A 20,028-nucleotide genomic window follows, 5' to 3' on the forward strand; every position below is an offset into this window, starting at 1 on the left:
GAGCTTCAGATCCAGAGTAAGCTCAAGTTGATGCTATAGTTCTGAGCTGAAGTTCATTTGTAATGATAGATGTTGAAGACAGTAGACAATTAGCAAATGTTGAAGACAGTAGACAGATTTGGACTGAATTTTGCTCAATGGATATGGAAAATTATGGTGCACCAGAGTGGGGAAAATTTAGCTACTGCCTGAGCTTTTGTGTAATCTTGGTCAATGTTGAAGACAATAGACAGATTTGGACTGATTTTTTCTTTAGTAATCTTGGTCAATGTCAAAACTGTGAAAACCGAAAACAAATTCAGTAATCTTGGTCAATGTCAATGAGAAACCAGTAATTACGGAAGTCAAAATTCAGTAATTTTGATCTTTTACTACTGGAAAGTCCGATTTTTTATCTTTTATGCTGCATTGCTGAAAATTGACAGTAAATTTTCATGTACTGAAGTGAAGGCTCAATGCTGCATTGCTGACTGGCACATCAGGGGCAAGCAGCAGACCAGAAAATTACAAATGATTTCTTCGCGGAGCGGAAGATTGGTGGAGGTCCATTCGGAAACGTTTATAAGGTTTGGTTATTTTCCTTTAACATCTTCTATCCTTTCCACCAATGTCCATTTGGAGTACTCATACCTTTGTATCTATGGGATTAATAATATAGGGTGTTGTGACAGATGATGGCAGAGTGATTGCGGTGAAGAAACTTCAGGAAAATGCACCGATGCCGCCTGACAAGACATTCAACAATGAGGTTCAGAACATTAGGGCATTACATTTGGCTGTTTCTACATTTCCATGTTTGGAGCTAGGACATTTTGATCTCCAAATGCTAGTTTGACATTTCACTAGCAATTCTGAAATACTCATGCTAAAGGTTGCAGGAAAATGCTTTTCTCTCTATAGTTTGAGCCACGTCTATAGTGTGATCCTTTAAATTCAAGTCATGTACTCCTGGGAGTTGTCTGAATTTTTTTTGTTAGAACTTGGGAATCGTACATGACCTGTAGAACATCTAAAGTTCTGTTAGAAGATTCTGTAGTTCAAGGTTTGGTCCTCGGCCGTCTGTTTCTGCTATCTCCTAATCTTAAATGTGTGTAGTTTGCTCCACAACAACTACACACACTGTCAAAACTGACAAGATGTTATACTGTTGTCAAAACTGAAAACTGAAATTGTTGTCATTTTAACTGAATTTCTCTGAAGACATAATTGCAATGGCTAGTCCCAAAATGGCCGGTTCCAGCCGCTCCCTCCTGTCGATCAGAAATGCAGATCCGCACCGCTCCCCGCTATTCTGAATCAATTTTTTGTACATCTCTGTTCTGAAGCATTCCCACTAATCAATTTTTTGTAAACACAGATCTCTAGATTTTTCCACTATTCATTTGATGGAAATAATCTTAAGCAAATGTTGAAGTATTGGTCATTTCCACTTTTCATTTGATGGAAAAAATCTAGAGACAGTGGATGCTTGAGTCAAGGCAAGAAATTGTAAGGTGGTCAAAAATCTAGAGATAGTGGTCATTTCCACTATTCAATTCAGACTGTCATACTGAATTTTGCTGCTGTCAAAATCTAGAGACAGTTTATAGTAGTGGTTAACTAAATTTTTGCTGGTGTCAAAATCTAAAGACAGTGTTAGTTACAGTCGTGGTTAACTGAATTTTTGCTGTTGTCAAAAGTTAGTGCAAGTTCACAGTACTTATGGAGGATCTTAATTTCCTTGTTCAACTTCATGCATTTCCTAAAAACACAAGGTCTTTTAAACTTCAAGGATATTGTACTGAATTTAAACTTCATTGTTTTAAATAAACTGAATTTAAACAGAAGATGAATCTAAACAAAAGATGAATTTGATATTGTGTTGGAGTACCTTGCTGCATAGTAGAAATACAGTACTGTACTCCTTAAGGTTTATTAGCATCAGATTAAAAGAATACAGTACTGTACCCCTTAAGGTTTATTAGCATGTGATGTCATCAAGCTTCCGCAGGAACAGAGGCGAAGTACCAGAGGCGTCGCGTGTCGGGGTCGGGGGCGGGGAAAAAAGAAGGTTCATTCTAGTTTCTATAACAGGTTATGCTAGTGAATTCAAATTATGCTTTGTTTGATTCAGATTATGCTAGTGAATTCAGTTACTTCACCTTACCTTCACTTCACCAAACAGCGAGAGGAGGGTGCCCAATGGCCCTGATCCTATCCACAACAGGTACTTCACCTCACCTTTTCTCTCTTGATTGCATTGCAAGATTGGCTCTGAATTTTTGGAGCTGGCTCCTTTCTTTTGTTTCTTCCCTCTTTCTGTTCATGCAACTTCAGTTCGTATTTTAGTTTCTGATGAGTCATGTAAACCCTGTAAAATCTGCCCATGATTTGGCAAAGTAGAATAGAGGTTTCCATGATTATGGCCATGAGTATTGTCTAGGTTTCTTTAAGTTTGATACTGTTTGTTTGAAATCTGTAAATTTCAGACACAGGACACTGAATGGAGTATGATTGACAGACACAGAACACTGTAAATTTCAGATAACATTAGCAGTAGATCAGCACTGCAATTGACAATTTTAATACTCCAATTAACACTGCAATTGACACTGATGGAGTACTTCATTGACAAACTGAAATTGATACTGCAATCGGCACTGAATTGATAGTGCAATTGGCACTGCACCTGCAGCCAACAGCAGCAGCAGAGGTAATCAGCAGTCGAGGTGGTCGAGGGCAGAGGCAATCAGCAGAAGCAATCAGCAGAGGTAATCAGCAGTCGAGGGCAGGCGGCAGTGGCATCAGCAGGTCTACGTGGTTGTCTCGCCGCCGGGGAAGATCCGCCTTGCCCTGCCTGCCGAATTCTTCAAGAGGCACAAGAGGGGAGCGGCGACCGGGGTTGGCAGCGGCGGCTGGGGTTGCCGCGGGGGGTGAGGAACCGGCGAGTAGGGCACAAGCAGGGCCAGGGACGCGAGCAGGGCTGCGAGGAGGAGGCGCCCGTCGAGGTGGTCGCCTTCGAGGAGCAGCCTCAGCTGGGCGGCAGGGCAGCTCGCCTCCGTCCAGGCGGCCCACGTTCGCAGCGGCGGAGCAACCGCAGGTGGGCGACGGCGCAGGTGGTCGCCCGCTCTTTCTACGGCGGCTGCTGGCGGTGGCTACGACGGCCGCTTGGTCGAAGGAGGAAGAAGCATAGGTGAGGGGGGATTAGCACTAGATTTAAAACCGGAAGGAGTTTTCTGTAAAATTTGAAATGAACTAAGCTCTGGACAACTTTTTTCGGACGGAGGGAGTACAGTTCTTGTTACTACTCGATTTTTTCCAATCTAGGTGGATGCCCAGTACAGATTTAGGGGGGCTTATTTTCTTCTGTTATTGGGCCCGCTGTCCCGGATGTCTAATATCGAATTAGGAAATTTTCGTGATTTGGAGTTTGTCGTTAAACCAACAGACCAGTCAAGAGTTTGATTCTCTTGCAAGAGCTTACAACTTATACTCTTCAGAAAAAAGGATTTGGAATTAAGTACGGTGAATGTGGACGAAACGTCCACAAATGCAAGCCTGCCCAGAACATAATTTGCGGATGCGCGTGAGTTAGTTTCATACGACATCGACAGTCACAGAGAACCGTCCTCTGAATCGCAACGCACTCCAGCTCCGTGGTAGGCAAGCTACTATCTCGCCGTCGCATTCCTGGTTGTCGTCGTGAATGCCTTCTTTCTCCCCGCAAATAGATGTGTCACATTCAGTGAACTAGGCGTGTGCTTTCAGTAAAATAGTTGGCTGGACCCGGATTTTTCAAGCTTTGTCAGTTCGAAATTAGCATGGTCACAGTAATTAATAAAATAGTTGGCTGGCCGGTGTTGTATGTAAAATAATAGTATGGATTAAGATTATTTAAGCATTGTCAGTTGAATCTTATCATTGGCATTGACATGTAAATTAAGAAAATTTTAACCGTGATCAGTTATTGCTGTCAAAAGTTTGATACTTCTGAGCAGATTGTTGTTATTGCGGAGTAGTCAGATAAAATTCATGATCATTGGCAGCAACATACGAATTTGCGTAGCATGTGCCTGTTATGTTACAAAATCTGACGTTTATCACTGATCATAAATATATAGTTTGCAAACGGTACAGGATTCGTATCTCTATTTATGTCCAGGAATCATTCAACTAGGCTCTTGGTTACAGTCAAACATATACAGTGAGACATTGACATGTAAGCATTTATATAGCCAATTTGATGTAGGCATTATAGGTTTCCTTTTTTCAGATTTGTCACTTCAATGCGGGTATTAATGGTCTGGGCTTGAGTTTGGGCAGCAAAAGTGGCATGAATCGCGGCCCATACCTCCGCTGGAGTCCGCAACGTGACCACCTGTGCAAGGATCTCGCGAGACAAAGAGCCCATCAGAAAATCTTGAACTTGCTGTTGTTGAGCGTACCAGAGGTGGCGTGCAAAGTTGACGATCTGTTCCTCCTTCCCGTCCTTTGTGACGGTGAGGGTCTCCGGGCGCCTAGCTCGTCGGATCGAGGTGGTGATCCATCTGTGCGCCCTTGATTTGCGGCAGCACGATGGCTTTCCACATGAGGAAATTGTTCCTCGTGAGCTTCTCCTGCGATGGTGCCCCAAGGGACATGGCTTGGGTGCTGTTGGATGAAGGGGCAAAGGTGGATGAGGAGGCGAGGGAGGTGGTGAGTGCACTCATGGTGCTTGATTGGGTGGAGGCGGTCGTCATGGCGAGGTTTGGGTAGGCTAGATGCGATCTCTTCTCGATCTAGGAAGAAGATGCTCTGATTACCATGTAAGATATTGTGGGAAGCGTTAAACCTTTTTCTCGGGCAGCACTTATATTTATATGGATGTTGTTGTGGCTTACAAGATGATCGATCAAGAGTTTGATCGAGAGATGCATAAAGAAGGTCGGTAGAGGAGGAGTTAGACAGAAGAAAGGATAGAAGAGGTTTACAATTCAAACACTAGTCCTATCCCTATACAACTCTATTTCAACAAGCGTCGGTTGGATGGAGATTGGAGAAGAACATGTGGGAGAGCAGGTGAGAGCTGAGAAGGAGAGAAGAACATGCGGGAGAGGAATTGAGATTTATGGAGAGTTGGATACCTGCGGACTGTGGCTGCTCGCCTGCTCCAAGGAGTCGAGGGGACGAGGTGGGCAGCTGGGAATTGATGACGTGCGGCGTATCCAAAACGAAGGGGCTGCCGTATCCAAAACGTATCCTAGAGGTATCCCAGACGTATCAAACACTGTTTTCTTTTTTTGAAATCAATAGATCACAGAATATTTACGGGATACGTATCAAACAGTGTCGGGGCAGTATCCGGTTGGATATGCGCACTTTCTGAAGCCTCACTTACCTGTCCGCTTCACTGAACGGGAAGTAGCTCAAGTCCAGGAGCAAGGGATAAGCACGCACGTACAGATCCCTTTGCTGTTTTTTGTGACTGTCATAATCGCAGCAGATAAACATGGATTAGCAAAATCATCAAGACAGACCGATTCGCATTGGTTACAAGGAACAAAATCTCCGACCCTGACCATAGATGAGGCAAAAACAAGCAGCAGGAACAGCAGGGCAAGCGTGCAGACCGCTTGGAGTCTGAATAAATATAGGAATCAAGCTGCGATGTGGTGGTCCCATACGATACGATTGATTATAAGTACCAGAAATATCACTGCCAGTAGAGAATGCCAAGCATATTGTTTAGCAGAGAACTGCCATGCAAGTTTTGTTTCACTTGTCTGAAACTTACTGTACCTTGCCATGTTGTTGGATCCGTCCGTCGCCATGAACATGCCACGGCAAGGCAGTGACACTATTCCGCGTGTCAAATAACAGTTGGAGCAGCAGGCTGGGGACAGATGAAATCGCCCAGCAGATATAAAAAAGGTTTATTCCACACAAGTACGTAGAATATGACACCTAGAAAGAAAAAACACCCTCTCCCCTCTCCCCTCCCTAGTCACCCCAGATCCTGTCGGCCGGCCCTCCCCCACTCCTCCTCCTCCTCCCTCGCAGCCGCCCAAGAGCGCGGCCAGGCGAAGCCTGGTCGTCGCCGGCGGCGGCGGGGACTCGGGCCCTCTCACTCGCGTGGGGCTGGCGCGGGTCGGAGCGTGGCGGCGGGCCGGACGCCATGGCGGGTGGTGGCGGCGCCTCGGTGACTTCGCTCCCCCGCGGCAGGAGGCCTCGCGATCTGGTGTGTCGCGGTCGCCAGGGACGGCGGCGGCGTGACCGGATCGGTTCGCGGCGGCGCGGCCGGATCTATGCCCAAGCGTGGGCCTTAATCGCTGGTCTGTCGTCGGCACGGTGGCGGGTGCGACTCGTCGGCAGCTGGGCAGATCCGCCGGGATTCTACCCTTGTCTGATCCTTGATAGCGCGGGCATCTCCGAGGGAAACCCTAGATCTCCTTCGGATCGAGCGATGACGGCGATTTTGCGTCATAGTCCCTCTTTAGGGCATCATTTTGAAGTTTACTCCGGTTGAAGGGACCAGCGACATCGGTGGCGCACGTCTGGTGGAGCAACTGCCGATGAAAATCGCGCCGACTACGGTCATGGCGGACGATGACGGCGTCTTAGATGTCGTTCCCTTGTCGAGGCATCGTTGTTGCAGTATGCGTCATCAAGCTCGGGATGCTCCGGGGAAACCCTAAATCTGGGTCTTTCGGATCGGACGATGATAGCGTTTTATCGCTTTCCCTCCTGGGGGCATCGTTTTGGAGCAAGTGATGGCTAGGGGATGGTGGAACGGTACTTCATCTCACACATTGATGGCGGCGGAGATCGGTGGCATGGCGCTGTGAAGGCTCGGCGTCCGATGCGCAGAGATGGACTCGCGCAGGAGGAGGTAGCTGTCTGGCGTCATGGTGACGTCGATGGCAGAGTGGCCAGACAAGGTAGAAGTATCAATATGATCTGAAGACGGGCCTGTGGAAGATGGCGGCGACGACACACGAGTGCGTCTGACCGGATTGTGCCCCAGACCCGGTATGTGGTTCGGCTGGGGTTTCCGGCTTTTGATGTTAGGTTTAGATGAGTGGTTTGGGTAGTGGCCCAGCTAGCATCCCTTCATTATATGGACAGGAGTAGCGGCATATGTTGCCAAAATGATGGATTTAGGTATATTGTTTATAATACTTTGTAAGGTCCTTGATAATAATCAATAAAATTACCGTATGCATCTTCCAGATACAGAAGCCGGAGGTCATGCTTCTTTTTTTAAAAAGTACATAGAATATGTTTGCCTCGCCATCGATCGTGCGCTTAAGAATGACTACTACGCCTAAATTTATGGGTAAATGAAGTGAACTGTCGCCACGTTTATAGAATGAACGGCGAGTTGGATCCGCAGGCACGTCGCCATCTGAAACCGATCATTCCGGAATGGCGAGTTCGTTAGCTGGTGGCTAAACTTGATTTGTGTGTTGGGCGGGTTGTCAAACCGTGCCGTGACTTCTCGTTGTTGCATCCCCTCGACCGGAAGGCTCTATTCACCCGGACGGTTTTGTGAAAAGATGATCCGTTGCATCATTGGTGCAAAGGTCGACTTCATCCAAGAAGTGAAGCATCTAATGCAACCCAAAATTTAGGTTATATATTTGAAAGATATTACACTATTTTCTATTCTTTTGCATTGGTCTTCTTTGATTATTATTGTTTTTTTCCTTGTTGGTTTTCATTATTTCACATTTTTTGCTTTGGTTTTCTTGTGTCTCTATTTTTAATTTTGGTTTTTTCTTTGTTTTTTTTTCACATTTCTTAGTTTCTTTCTCGGTTTCTTTGTTTCTTTTCATTGTATTCCTTCATTTTTTTTCTTTTTCGGCTTACGTCGGGTATTTTTAATATTCAACACATAACTACTTTTCTCAGTACACAATGTATTCTTTCAGCGTACATGCAAAATATTTTTGTTGGCACATGTTGAATTTTTTTAATACATGATGTATATTTTTCCTCAAATACAAGTTCTAAACAATTTTTTATTAGATGGTCAACAACTTTCAATTACGTGGTGAACATTTCTTTAATGAAAATATTTTTTTTCATATACATCACGGACATTTTTAAATACATAATTAACTTTGTAAAAAAATATGTCTTTATGTCTAGTTTTATTTAATGTACGTTGTACATTTTTCCGTATGCATCAGAAAGTATTATACATGTTTAATGATTTTTAAATATATGATCAACATTGTTTTTATGCACATTGTATACTTTTTGTATACAATACTAGTATACATCAGAAACACTTTTTCTATTCACATTTAACATTTTTCAAACACTTGATTAAAATTTTCCAAACGGTTGATTAAATAATTTAAATTAATTGATAACATAAATTAAATGTTTGGTTACCATTTTTAAATACAAGATTAATTTTTTTCATATAAATTTGTATATTTTTGCGTACATTTAGTCATATACATAAGAAACATTTTTCTATATACATTTAACATTTTTCAAATGCTTGATTAACATTTTTCAAATACTTAAATAACATTTTCAATATCTTTCATTATCAATTTTTAAATACATGATCAACTTAAAAAATATAAAAAATTCGTATGCGTGAGAAACATTATTTATATACACATTTAACATTGTTTAAACATTGGTTAACCTTTTTCCGACAGTTGATTAATACGCAATAAATGTTATTCATACACATTTGAAAACATGTCAGTTTTTGTGTAAACAAGAAACATTTTTTATGCATATTTAATACTTTTTAAATGCCTGATTAGCATTTTCGAAAAACATTTACTTAAGAGTGTTTTTATATACATTTAGAATATTTGGAAGTATAAATAAAAATAAAATGATAGAAAAAGCGATAACAAAAAGGAAATTAAAAACAGGAAAAAATTGAAGTTGTGGCTTGCCTCCCGCACGCTGGGCTGGCCAAGTATAGCGCTCATTTCAGGTGAGGCTGCCCGTAAGCAAGACAGCAGGCGCGCCCATTATAGATGGGGGAATGGCCGGTCAAACTTTGGCCACGTTTGTAGAAGAGCGAGTAGCAACATCACGTAGTACTAGGCGTTTATCCGAAGAGCAATGCTACACCTACGTAGCAATCAAACGTAAAGTAATGTAATAGCTTAGGTGGTTTTTTTAGTCGGAGGAAATTAAAAAATAGGCCCCATCCAGTTAAAATCAGGGGGTGAAGGGATTCGTAATTTGTCTAATTACGTAACAGTACGTAGGTCTTCACGTAAGTGTAGCATTTTTTTATCCGAAACCGTAGCATCCCAGCGTGAACCTGCACCATTTTCCACGTGCCAGTCGGCTCAAACATCTGACGGAATACAGACCAAAAAAGAAAACTGACGGAGTACACTACTGCTAATCGCTGCGGAATCCAAAAAAGGGCGACGACTTGACACGCGGTGTGTCGATGCCGACTTTTCTTGGCTTATTTATGTCCACCGTGCATGCATGCCACGAGGAAGAGGAGGCCCTGTCGCCAAGACCATATCCGATCTGTTCCGCTCGTGAAAAGCTAGCCAGGCCACCATGTCCAATTCAAACCAGGCGAAGTGCACAGCACGCCACCATCGTTCCGTGCGTGTCTCCGCCAACGTATGTGCTGCTATCATCGTCCAGGTCTCCACTCTCCACGCTGCAGGTGGGCGACGGGTGGCAGGTGTTGTTTTTCATATGTGTGAAGTATTTGGTTAGGCTGTTCTTTTCAGACTTTTGGTTCGGTTGCGTTCGGCCAAGAGATGGATTAGACAGACAGAGGCAGATTAAAATAGTTTGTTAATGTGAGACCGGTGCGAACAGACAAGGCCCTCGCGTCGCTCCCTCCCCGGGGCGACACACACGGCGGCTCAGGCGCCCCTCCACCGGACCCCCTCCCTCGCCGTCGTCGGTGGGCTCCGCCGGGCGAAGCCCGCGCGGATCCGGTGGCGACGGGACCTCTTCTTCCCGTGGTGTCACTCGTGAGGGGGAGACTTGCAGCGGCGGGCGACAGATGGCGGACGGCGTACGATGTTGGCGTCGGCTGCGGGCGGAGGCCTCGGTCCGCGTTCCTTCGTGGCCTGGGCATGGACGGCGTGCGTGCGCGCGTCGGCGTCGGCTTCGGATGCCTGCGTGGGATGCGGATCGACGTCGAGCGCAGTAGCGGCGGGCGTGGCGACCGGCTGGGCGTGGCGGATGTGGCTCTAGAGCGCGAGGTACGTTGCGGGGGGACGAGCTGCGCGTATGCTCTACTGCTCCGTTCGTGCAGCTCCGATTTGGATCTGAGCTAGTTCTTCGATCTGGTTGTTGCACTTCACGATGCGGCTTTGGTGCACTACAAGAAACCTGTTAATCCATGACGAATTTTTCATGACATTTTTGAAATCTGTCATGGACGGCCTGGCACAGGCCCGCAAGCCCGCTCAAAGCCGGCTCAAGCCCGCCTAACGGTTTCCATATAAAATGCTAACCCTAAATCCTCCTCCCCTTCCCTCCTCTCTCCATCCGCAGCCCCCTCCCTCATCTCCCACCGCACGCCGCCACCCTCCACCTCTTCGCGTCCTTCCTCCCACAGCTCGCCGCCGGCCCTCCCCTCCCTTCCCCTCACCTCGCAGCTCCGACAACTACCAGATCTGCCGGATACCCCACCCATCCATCCCTCTCGCAATGCATCTATTCCTCCCCGATACTCGCTTGTGACCCCTAGCAATGGCTAGGGTTTCGGCTGCGGCATCGTGTCCAACACTGCACATCTCCAGCGGCTCCCCTCCATCCGCACATCGCTTCTTCGGTAGCTCCTCTCCGTCCACACCGCTCTTCCTTGAGCCCACCTTGTCGGCTGTGCGGTGATGCCGCTGTGCAACGTCCAGTGGCGAGCGACCAACTCCTGGGCCGCCGTCGGCGACACCTCTTCTCCACCAAGGTTAGCCCCCCGTCCGACCAAGATCACTATAACCCTGTCCCTGATGTCCCCCGACCTGCCTCTCGTGATTTGGCCTGATCCCCTGATGCGTGCGTGCAGGAATTGTTTGAGAGTCCTACAATTCGTGAACAGTTTCTGTGTACTTAGCATTCAAGGAGCAGCTTGTTGATGACCAGTCTGTCTCAGGATTAAATTTTAGAAGTTGTAGGTTTCCATTCTACTTGTAGTGAATAACCTTATGGATTCATTCTCTCTGTCTTGACAACAGTTCCAGCAGCAAATTTGTGCTTCATCTTGATTCACCCACTACTTTGTATACTGTCTTTGGGTTCAGAGTGTGTTGTCTACTCGTCCAATTGATGGCCTTTTTTCAATTGTTGATGTATCATGTATCTTAGGGAGGGAGGCAGGAAGTGATATGCCAAGTTACAATATTATTGATGAGTTTTTTTTCAATGCTATATAGTATAGTGCTTATTTCACTTGCAATGTTAAATTGTTTGGTGCCCATCAGTTTAGTCAATCTGTTAATCCCCTTGCTTACTATATAGATAGTACTTAATGATGCATGCGTATTTGGACAGTCGAGACACCTCTGTTCCTATATAGATTCATAACAAAGGTCCAACACTGTCAGTGTCGATTACCTAGCGTGGCTACTGCCTTCTCTAACTATAAGGGTGTGTTGTCTGTGCGTGCTGACAAGGTGCCGGCAGCAAGGCTCTGGTGCAGCAGCCGGTGTGTTGTGTGTGCGTGCTTCCTCTCTGAATGTTTAACACTAAATTTTCTCTGAATTTTTCTGTATCTTGTACACTGTAGGGTACCAAGTAGAGACAAACAGCAGGGTACAGAGCAGAGACAAACCACCGCACTGCAGTATGTGGCCTTTTATCAATTTCTGATTCACTTTAGAATATTTCCCTAGGTCTTGGAGACATGATTTCAGTTACTGTATTAACATGTCGACATGTTCTGTTTAGTGATTTCTCCCTAGGTATTTTTCTTTTTCTGTCCTAGTTGTCTCCTGCAGCCAGCCAGGTGAATATGTATTCCAGAAATATGTTTAATTTGAACCTAAGAAGAAAATTACATTGTTACATTGTGGCAGTCCTACAGTAATATTGTAGAGGTTTAAACCTGTTAATTTGTCTACTGAGCACATCTATTAGCGAGTCAATTTAGAGTAGCAGTACTACTTTTAGTTGTGCACCTGCTACTAGTACCAAGGCCAAGTGTTCGTTCACTTTCTCTCAACCTTGAGGCAGACACCGAGCTAGCACTTGCCATCACAGTGACACAACGCGTTGCTTCTTCAACTCCGTTGCTCCATCACTAGGTCGCCCTCCTGAATAGTGCTCGTGACAAGTGATCCTAAATCTTTTTTCTTCATGTTATTCCTCTTTTTATTTCGATCACTTAACACTCTAATTGTCTTCTTATGATTTCTTGTTTTTGGGATGCAGGTCTAGGTAGCTCTGTAACAGTCGTGCCACTGCATGGCGCACAATAGAGCTTGAGAGGGAAACCATGATGGCCGTTGGGAGCTGCACCACGATCAACCAAGGGTTAGTTCTCCACTGCCACTCCTATGATTTCTCCGCTATGTTCATTCCCCAGCTCAACTGCTACTGAACTACACCTATTTAGTTGATCTAGTTCAGAGTTGCGCATTTTCACCAGGGTGTGATTTTGAACTAATTTCTTTGTGCCACATGGATCTTGGTGGTTAAATTTATCATCTCATGCATTCGAATCAAAGTAATCCTATACATCCTAACCACTATCTCAGTATCTCTTTAACAGAACCAGTTGCCACTTCTATAGATCCGGCCATGGCTCTTAGTTATTTTGCATGCCATTTGGAGTTCACTTGGCAAGCAAGTGTTGTCCATTATTGTCGGTGCCTTGATAAATTTTTAGGTTCATGTGTAAACTTGTTGAGACATGAACATTTGAAGCTTACATCAGCCAGCTCGACGAGCACTGGCTTTGTGTCATGGATATTGTTTGTTAGTGATGCCATTTTTGGTGGATTTATATGGCCTCAACTGCTGCTGCTATAGTAACTTGACTTCTGCAATGTATGTTCTATCAGCAGTGTACTTTGTTATTCTCATTTGGATGGCCTCAACTGCTGCTCCTATTATTGTTGTTGTATAATAGATGCCTTGTTATTGTCATTTATACGCACAATAAAATTTAAGGATTTTGGAAAGCGTGTAATTTATTTATTTTAAGTTTCTTCTTCTACTATCTATTCACTTCAACAAATGTCTAATGTTGTTGTAAATATGGTAGGTATGATTGGGTCGCGAGCTACGTGGTGTTGTCCATCAGAATCTGCCATGACATGTAGTTGCCACCAGGAGGATCGACGACAAGCACATGAGTGGCACCCTTAGTAGTTTGTATGTTTTGTTAACATAAATTGGATTGTACTGGTTCCTATCATTGCCGTGTGATATATTTTGACAATATATGTTGTATATTATCATTTCCTGGAGGATATTATAAACTGCTAGGTTGTATAGATACCTATGGATGGCTACATATTGAGTGATTTCTGTAACGTATGGCACTTTGGAAATATTGTCCTGGTCCAAAATTACAATGTGTGTATGCATTCTGCTTAAAAATGTAGTTGGTGAAAAATGGTCTGAATGAAATAGGCTAATGGGCTACCCCATGTAGGATATCCATGACGATTTCTGTGACGAAAACTAGTGTCCGCGTAGGCTGCCACGTCATTCCAGTTGGTTAATTGAAAAGTCTACGTGTCATTGGTCCATGACGGATTGCTCCGTCACAAAGGTTTGGGCCCTGGGCGGGCCTGCAGTAGATCCTTGACGGCCAAGGGCCGTCATGGATAGCACCATGTCAAATTATGACGCGATATACATGACGGATTTCAAATCCGTCAAGGATGGGCACCCATGATGGATTTTGCCTCGCCTGTGACGGATTAGAATCGTCATGTATTAACAGGTTTCTTGTAGTGGTGGCTGTGGTGGAGGTGGTCGCGGTGGTGCTGCGGTGGACTGTGGCTACGGCCAAGGGTGGTGCGTGCCTGGGCGCGGTGGATCGTGGGATCCCGAGGCCAGGGTGAGGTCGGCCTCAGCAGGGGTGGTGATTGGTGGGCGGTGGTCAGTGGTTGCAGATGATCATCTCCAGGAGAAATCCCTGCTCCGGTCTTCATCATAGCCGGCTACGGCGGCACCTGCGGGTGTCGTGATCTTTCTTGAAAGCGTCGTTGTGGAGGTGTGCTCCTCCTCCCCATGGCTTTGGCTCCGAAAGGAAACCTCAGATCTGCTAGATCGGGCGATGAAGGCGTCTTCGCATCTTTCTCCTCCTTGAGGGCATCGTCACGGAGCCGGCTACGACTGGGAGACTGGTGGATTGTGGCATCTTCGTCGTGGATGGCGGCATCTTTGCCGCGTGGTTTGCTGAGGCGGGGCGCTGATTTCTGTTTGGCAACGATGATGGTGTTGAGAGGAGCTCGGGTCGCGGCATGGACTTCGGTAGTCGATTCTTCCCGGCGTGTCCGAGTTGCTCTTCCGTGGGTTGCTTGGTTGCTTTGAAGTCGGAGCTGCGGTGGAGCGGGTCCAGGTGGTGACGATGACATGCGCCCGGTGGTCGTTTGCAGTGGGCACGATCGGCGCAAGTCCTGCATATTTTCCTTGTGATACTCGTCGTCGAAGTCGGAGATGTCGGTTGCTTGTGCGTGTGGCCATCTGTTGGCACGTGTTGTCGTGGCTTTCTTCGGCTGTTTTCTTCTTTGCAGTTTCGGGTTCCATGTTGATGGTCAGGTTGGCCGGTGGTGCCTATGTCATATGCGTTGGCTTGTATCGGTTTTAGCCCGGTTTTTCGTCAATTAACCGGACGATTTTCTTCTTTTTAATCAATGAAAATGACAAGTCTCTTGCCTCGTTTAAAAAAAAGTTTATTAAGCTGACCGACAAGTTTTTGCTTGGGCGGCTGCTTAAACAAAATGTTGAGGTGCATGCTTGCCTTCGACTCGACCGTCTGGTCGGTCTCTGCAGTTTGCGTGGTCTTGAGGCTCGTCGCTTCGGAAGGCTATTGTTATCGGTGATTTTCGCCGTCTTTCGGGACCCAAGGGGTGTAGGCACGTGTAAGCAGCCTGCCTAACCACAAAGATCAATGCTGCCTTCCATGTAATTATTGTTGGGAATAGTCGGAGGAGCAGGCTGGTGAAATATGAAGTCGGCCATCGGATAGAAATAGGCTTATTCCACACAAATAGAATATGCTTGCGTCGCCATCGATCGTGCGTTTAACTTAGCATCAAGGTTCTCTCAAGACTGACTACTATGTTTGGAGGGGGGGAATGCATGGCCGGTCAATTTATGGGTAAATGAAGTGAACTGTCGCCACCTTTCTAGAAGGAATGGCGAACTTGTTATTTGTTTCGGTAACTATTGCACGGTTGATCAGAGCATTTCGTCTACTGCGGTGGTTTTCTCGTGCGGCTCAGCTTGATGGATGCCGGAGCGGCGACCTCGGATAGCTAAGCATTTACGACTCTATGGGGCAGGGTCGTGCCTTTGCTTTGTGGGGGTGGCGACGTGGTGCTGCGTGGGTACCGAGTTCGTCGACTCGGCGGCACAAGGGGCAGCCGCGGGGGGGCGGCCGCCCAAAAGTCAGGGGGGGCCTCCCAAGTATGCTCATGTATAGTATTAGGGCCGTATTTATTGAAAAAAAAATGAAACCCATTTATCAACAGACAGCTCTCAGCCTCGCGTACAAGGGAAATAAAGAAGGAACACGATGGACCTGGCCCATGTTCACATGTATAGGCAGGCCACACGAACGTGGAAAGGAAACCTGTGATCGTGCCCTATTTGTTCGGATCACGGGATCAGACCATGAGTCCGATCGTTCCCTTCCTTCTTTCGCCTGTTCGTCTTCGACAGATGGAAGACTCTTACTGACGAACAAGAACTACGCGGGCACGCGGCTACACTAGGTACGACGACGACTACGTCTCCGCGCGCCGTCTAACCCTTCCCTGTACTGTTCTAGTGTTCTTCCCGTTCCTTACATAATCATGAATTCTTGAATCTTGGTAAAACAAAACAGGAATTGTCGCATTGAGGCGCTCGAATCATTGTGCACAGAATAAAATTATATCCAGATTAGATTAGAGAGAAGATACTATGATGTGCCCTAGATTTTCTATAATTGATCTTATATCCGCATAGCTCTGCGCTAATTTTAAAAACAAATTGTTCCATTTAATTTCAGCACCATCATGTGAGGCTTAGGTTGAAAGTATCCATCCAGTAGTGATTAAAAGAAAAACGAAATATGTATGTGGCAACCGTGTGACAGATTGCAAAACTGCCACACGATCTCATCAACATCCGCGGACACGATCTCGCCTGGCAGCCCCGATCAAACCGCACCGTTTCGCTTCTCCCGCGCGGGCGATCGTGCGGTCCTTTTTTCCTCTCCGAGAGAAAAAACTAGCGTTGGGTTCGATCCCTTGACCAACAGGTTTGCATGTAGGCTAAGTACCACTGGGATAATTTCATTTACATGTGCACAAGCTGATTAGCTAAGTATTCAGGGTGTCAGAGTTCAGATGGATCCAAACCAAGATTTGATCCATCTCATGCCGCATAAATAAAAAAGCTTGGGCACTCGCTAAATTAACCGGCACTTCTATAAACAACTGATTAGTGTTCAAAATTTGCTGCTACTATATATATTGGCATCTCAATTTCCGTACATCTCAACTTCCACACTTCTATATTTGTTTTAGCTGATGATGGTAACCTCGGTGTAAACAACATGTTAATTTATGCACCGCAAACCTGATAACATATGAACACACACCATGGTAACTTTGACTGGGAAAAAATTGTTGAATTTTACCACTGTAATTTCTATCTCCATAACATGGAAACTTAAGATCTGCAGATCTAATAACTCACACACAAACTCTTGTAATTTTGTGTAAAAAGTCTGGTAATATACGCACCGCAGTGTTGGGAACTTACGTACAAACACCATGGTAAACTTTGACCGGAGAAAAAAAATGTTAAAATCATATCCCGGTAATTTCTGTGTAAATAGCATGGTAATATATGTGTTGCAAACCTAATAACTTAGGTACAAACACCACAATATCTTTTACCTAGGGAAGCCAACTTACAAGCATGCCTTCACCTCCGCGCCCCTCGTGACCACCTAGCTGGCATCACCACCACCGGCGTGTGACAACAACATTGGCAGGAGCAGGAAGAGACTTCACTTCAAGGTTACATTGCCTAGTAGGCTCGCGAAATGTTTCATGAAGTGCGTGTCTGGTTCTTCCTGGTGTGGATAGTAATTGTGGTCGAAAATGACATGTAACTTTTGATCAAATAAGAGTTTTAAAGCAGCGTAGGCTTGATAATTTGCATATAAACATCATGATACCTTTTTGACTCAGGGTAAACAAATATTGGAAAATATACCTACAATATTTTTTGTGTAATAGCATGGTAATATACGCATTGCAGACTTGATAACTTACGTCCAAAACATCATGATAATTTTTGACCTGAGAAAAAATACCGTTGAAACAATACTCCGGTAATTTTTATGTAACAAACATGGTTTTTAAGCAACCCATACCTGATAACTTACAAACAAAATCATGTTGATTTTTTGACCCGAGACTTTTTTGTTCGAAACTTGTCCGGTAATTTCTATGTAAATAACATGATGATATAAACTCCAATAACCGATAACTTAGACACAAACATGGTAACTTTTTGACCCAGGAAACTTTTTGTCGAAAACACATTGTCGATAGCTTATGTGTAAATAGTATGCTAATATACCTCCCACGTAATCGATAACTTACGAACAAAATACCGTGGTAACATTAACCAAGGGATGAAAAGTTGTTCAAAAATATACTTGCAAGAACTTTTTGTAAAAATAGCATGCTAATATACGAACTGTTCAGCTGATAACTTGCGTATAAACAACGCGGTAAATTTGAGGAAGGGGGGAACGCGGTAAATTTGAGGAAGGGGGAACAGTTGTTGAAAAATGTACCTTAGTAATTTTTATGTAAATAGCATGGTCATATAAGAATTTAATACTGATAACTTAAGTACAAACACCGCCGTGACATTTTTTACCATGGAGGAAAAAGTTGCTGAAAAATATAGCACGGTAATTTCTATGTAAATAGCATGGTAATATAAGAATTCCATACCTGATAACTTAAATACAAACACTGCGGTAACATTTTTGACTAAGGAGGAAAAAGTTGCTGAAAAGTATAGCATGGTAATTTCTATGAAATTGCATGGTAGCATAAGAATTTCATACCTGATAACTTAAGTACAAACACTGCGGTAACATTTTTGACCAAGGAGGAAAAAGTTGCTAAAAATATAGCACGTTAGCTTAAGAACAAACAGCACAGTAACATTTTTGAACAAGGAGAAAAAAGTTCTGAAAAAATATAGCACGGTATTTTCTATGTAAATAGCATGGTAATATACGAACTTCATACCCGATAAATTTACCAAACACCGCGGTAACATTTAACCAAGAGGGGAAAATTGTTAAAATCCATACTCGACAACTACTATGTGAACCTCATGTCAGATAAGTTAAGTACAAACACTATGGTGATTTGCATCTGAAAAAGGAGGGCAAGGGACGCTTGAGTTTGTTAACCATCTGAGCTGGTGTAAAACGTCTAGAAAAAATGTTCCAAATCCCAGACAAGTGAGTATGTCTGTTTGAATTTTCAGTTTCATTCGATCTCATTTCAAGAAGGTACAAGTAACGTGTAAGTTGAAAGAAACCAATAAGATGGTGTAGCCCAGTTGGTTGTTGTTGGTTAATTAGTTTCAGAGGTTCGTGCGAGGGGAACGGGATAGCCCAGAAAATCGGGAGAAGAAGGGATGGATTTCGTGCGGCATGAGGGGGTGTGGTGGTTTTAACAATCTGGCACACGGTTGCCAGTTATCACAGTCCAAAGAAAAAAGGAAGGAGGTAGATGAGATGAAAAGATCATCGCGTAAATTTTTTAGGAGTGATACAAGCACTTCAAGAAATCCAGATGAGTTGGCGATAGTTCTTGCGATGACCAAACTAATACTAATCAGGTCAAAAATGAAATACTAATCAGTCTGATGATCCTACAGAATACAATGTTGGCATCAACATGGATGGTATCAATGTGAGTGATCCTGAGCACATATTTTTATTCATCTCCGCCAGAATCTGCTAGTGTTGATGCACTTGGCTGTTTTTTTTTATTTGCACACTGATATTGGATGCACTTGACTGTCTTTTTAATACAAATTTATTTTGAGGTAGGTTAGTTATACTATTTAAACATTTATACTAAGGATCCCAAAGGGCCTCGGATTATAGTTTCGCCCAGGGCCCCTGAAATCTCAGGACCGGACCTGATCGTTTGTGGTCTGCGGGCGGCGTCTCGTGTAGCATGGGCTATAAGACGTCCGTGTTGTGCAGCGGTGCGGCTCGCCTGCGAGTGGTGGAAGTCAGAGCGGCGGTTCCGGATCCGAGGGTGTGTGTTTTGGTGCGGTTGTAGCCTTGTGTCGTGTGGTCGGCGAGGCTTCATCGCATGTGCTGTTTTTGGCCTAGTTTCCCTTATAAATTGGCCGCTATGTCAATAATATGTTCAGGTGAGGAAACTTTTCCCCGGTGATTATCAAAAGAATAATAAAACAGTTTTGTTAAAGCACATCTAGATGTGCCATAAGTATTGCACGTCTAAATCTTATGTCATTGATCTTACATCAAGATTTGTGTGAATATTTTTTTTCCTTTTTCTTTTTCTCCTTATTTGATTCACTCACTTAGATGTGTAATAACTATAGCACATCTAGAAGTGCCCTATACACACCCATAATAAAACTATTGCACGGCTGATCACTCAGTAGCTGGTAGTGTTAAACTTGATTTGTGTGTTTGTATGCACTCGGGCGGCTACTGATAGAACTGACCGGATGCGTCGGTGGCCAAGTAGTGTAAAATGGCACACAAAGTTGGATGTGACCTGCCTGCAGTTGCCTCGACTTGAAGATCTGTTTGCCAAGAAAGAGTTGTATTTTTATCTGTCTGCTTCACACAATCGTAATTGTAGT

At 44.5% G+C, this 20,028-nt stretch overlaps 1 long non-coding RNA gene across 1 annotated transcript; it reads left to right on the top strand.

The window, feature by feature from the left end:
* Positions 1–10,450: 10,450 nt before the first annotated feature.
* LOC123191105 (uncharacterized) lies at positions 10,451–13,493 on the top strand. The gene is made up of 4 exons (XR_006496717.1): positions 10,451–10,885; positions 11,705–11,761; positions 12,349–12,450; positions 13,184–13,493. It is a non-coding gene; the product is annotated as an uncharacterized lncRNA (long non-coding RNA).
* Positions 13,494–20,028: the final 6,535 nt, after the last annotated feature.

The sequence above is a fragment of the Triticum aestivum genome, chromosome 2A, assembly GCF_018294505.1.
Source record: "Triticum aestivum cultivar Chinese Spring chromosome 2A, IWGSC CS RefSeq v2.1, whole genome shotgun sequence".
NCBI lineage: Eukaryota > Viridiplantae > Streptophyta > Magnoliopsida > Poales > Poaceae > Triticum > Triticum aestivum.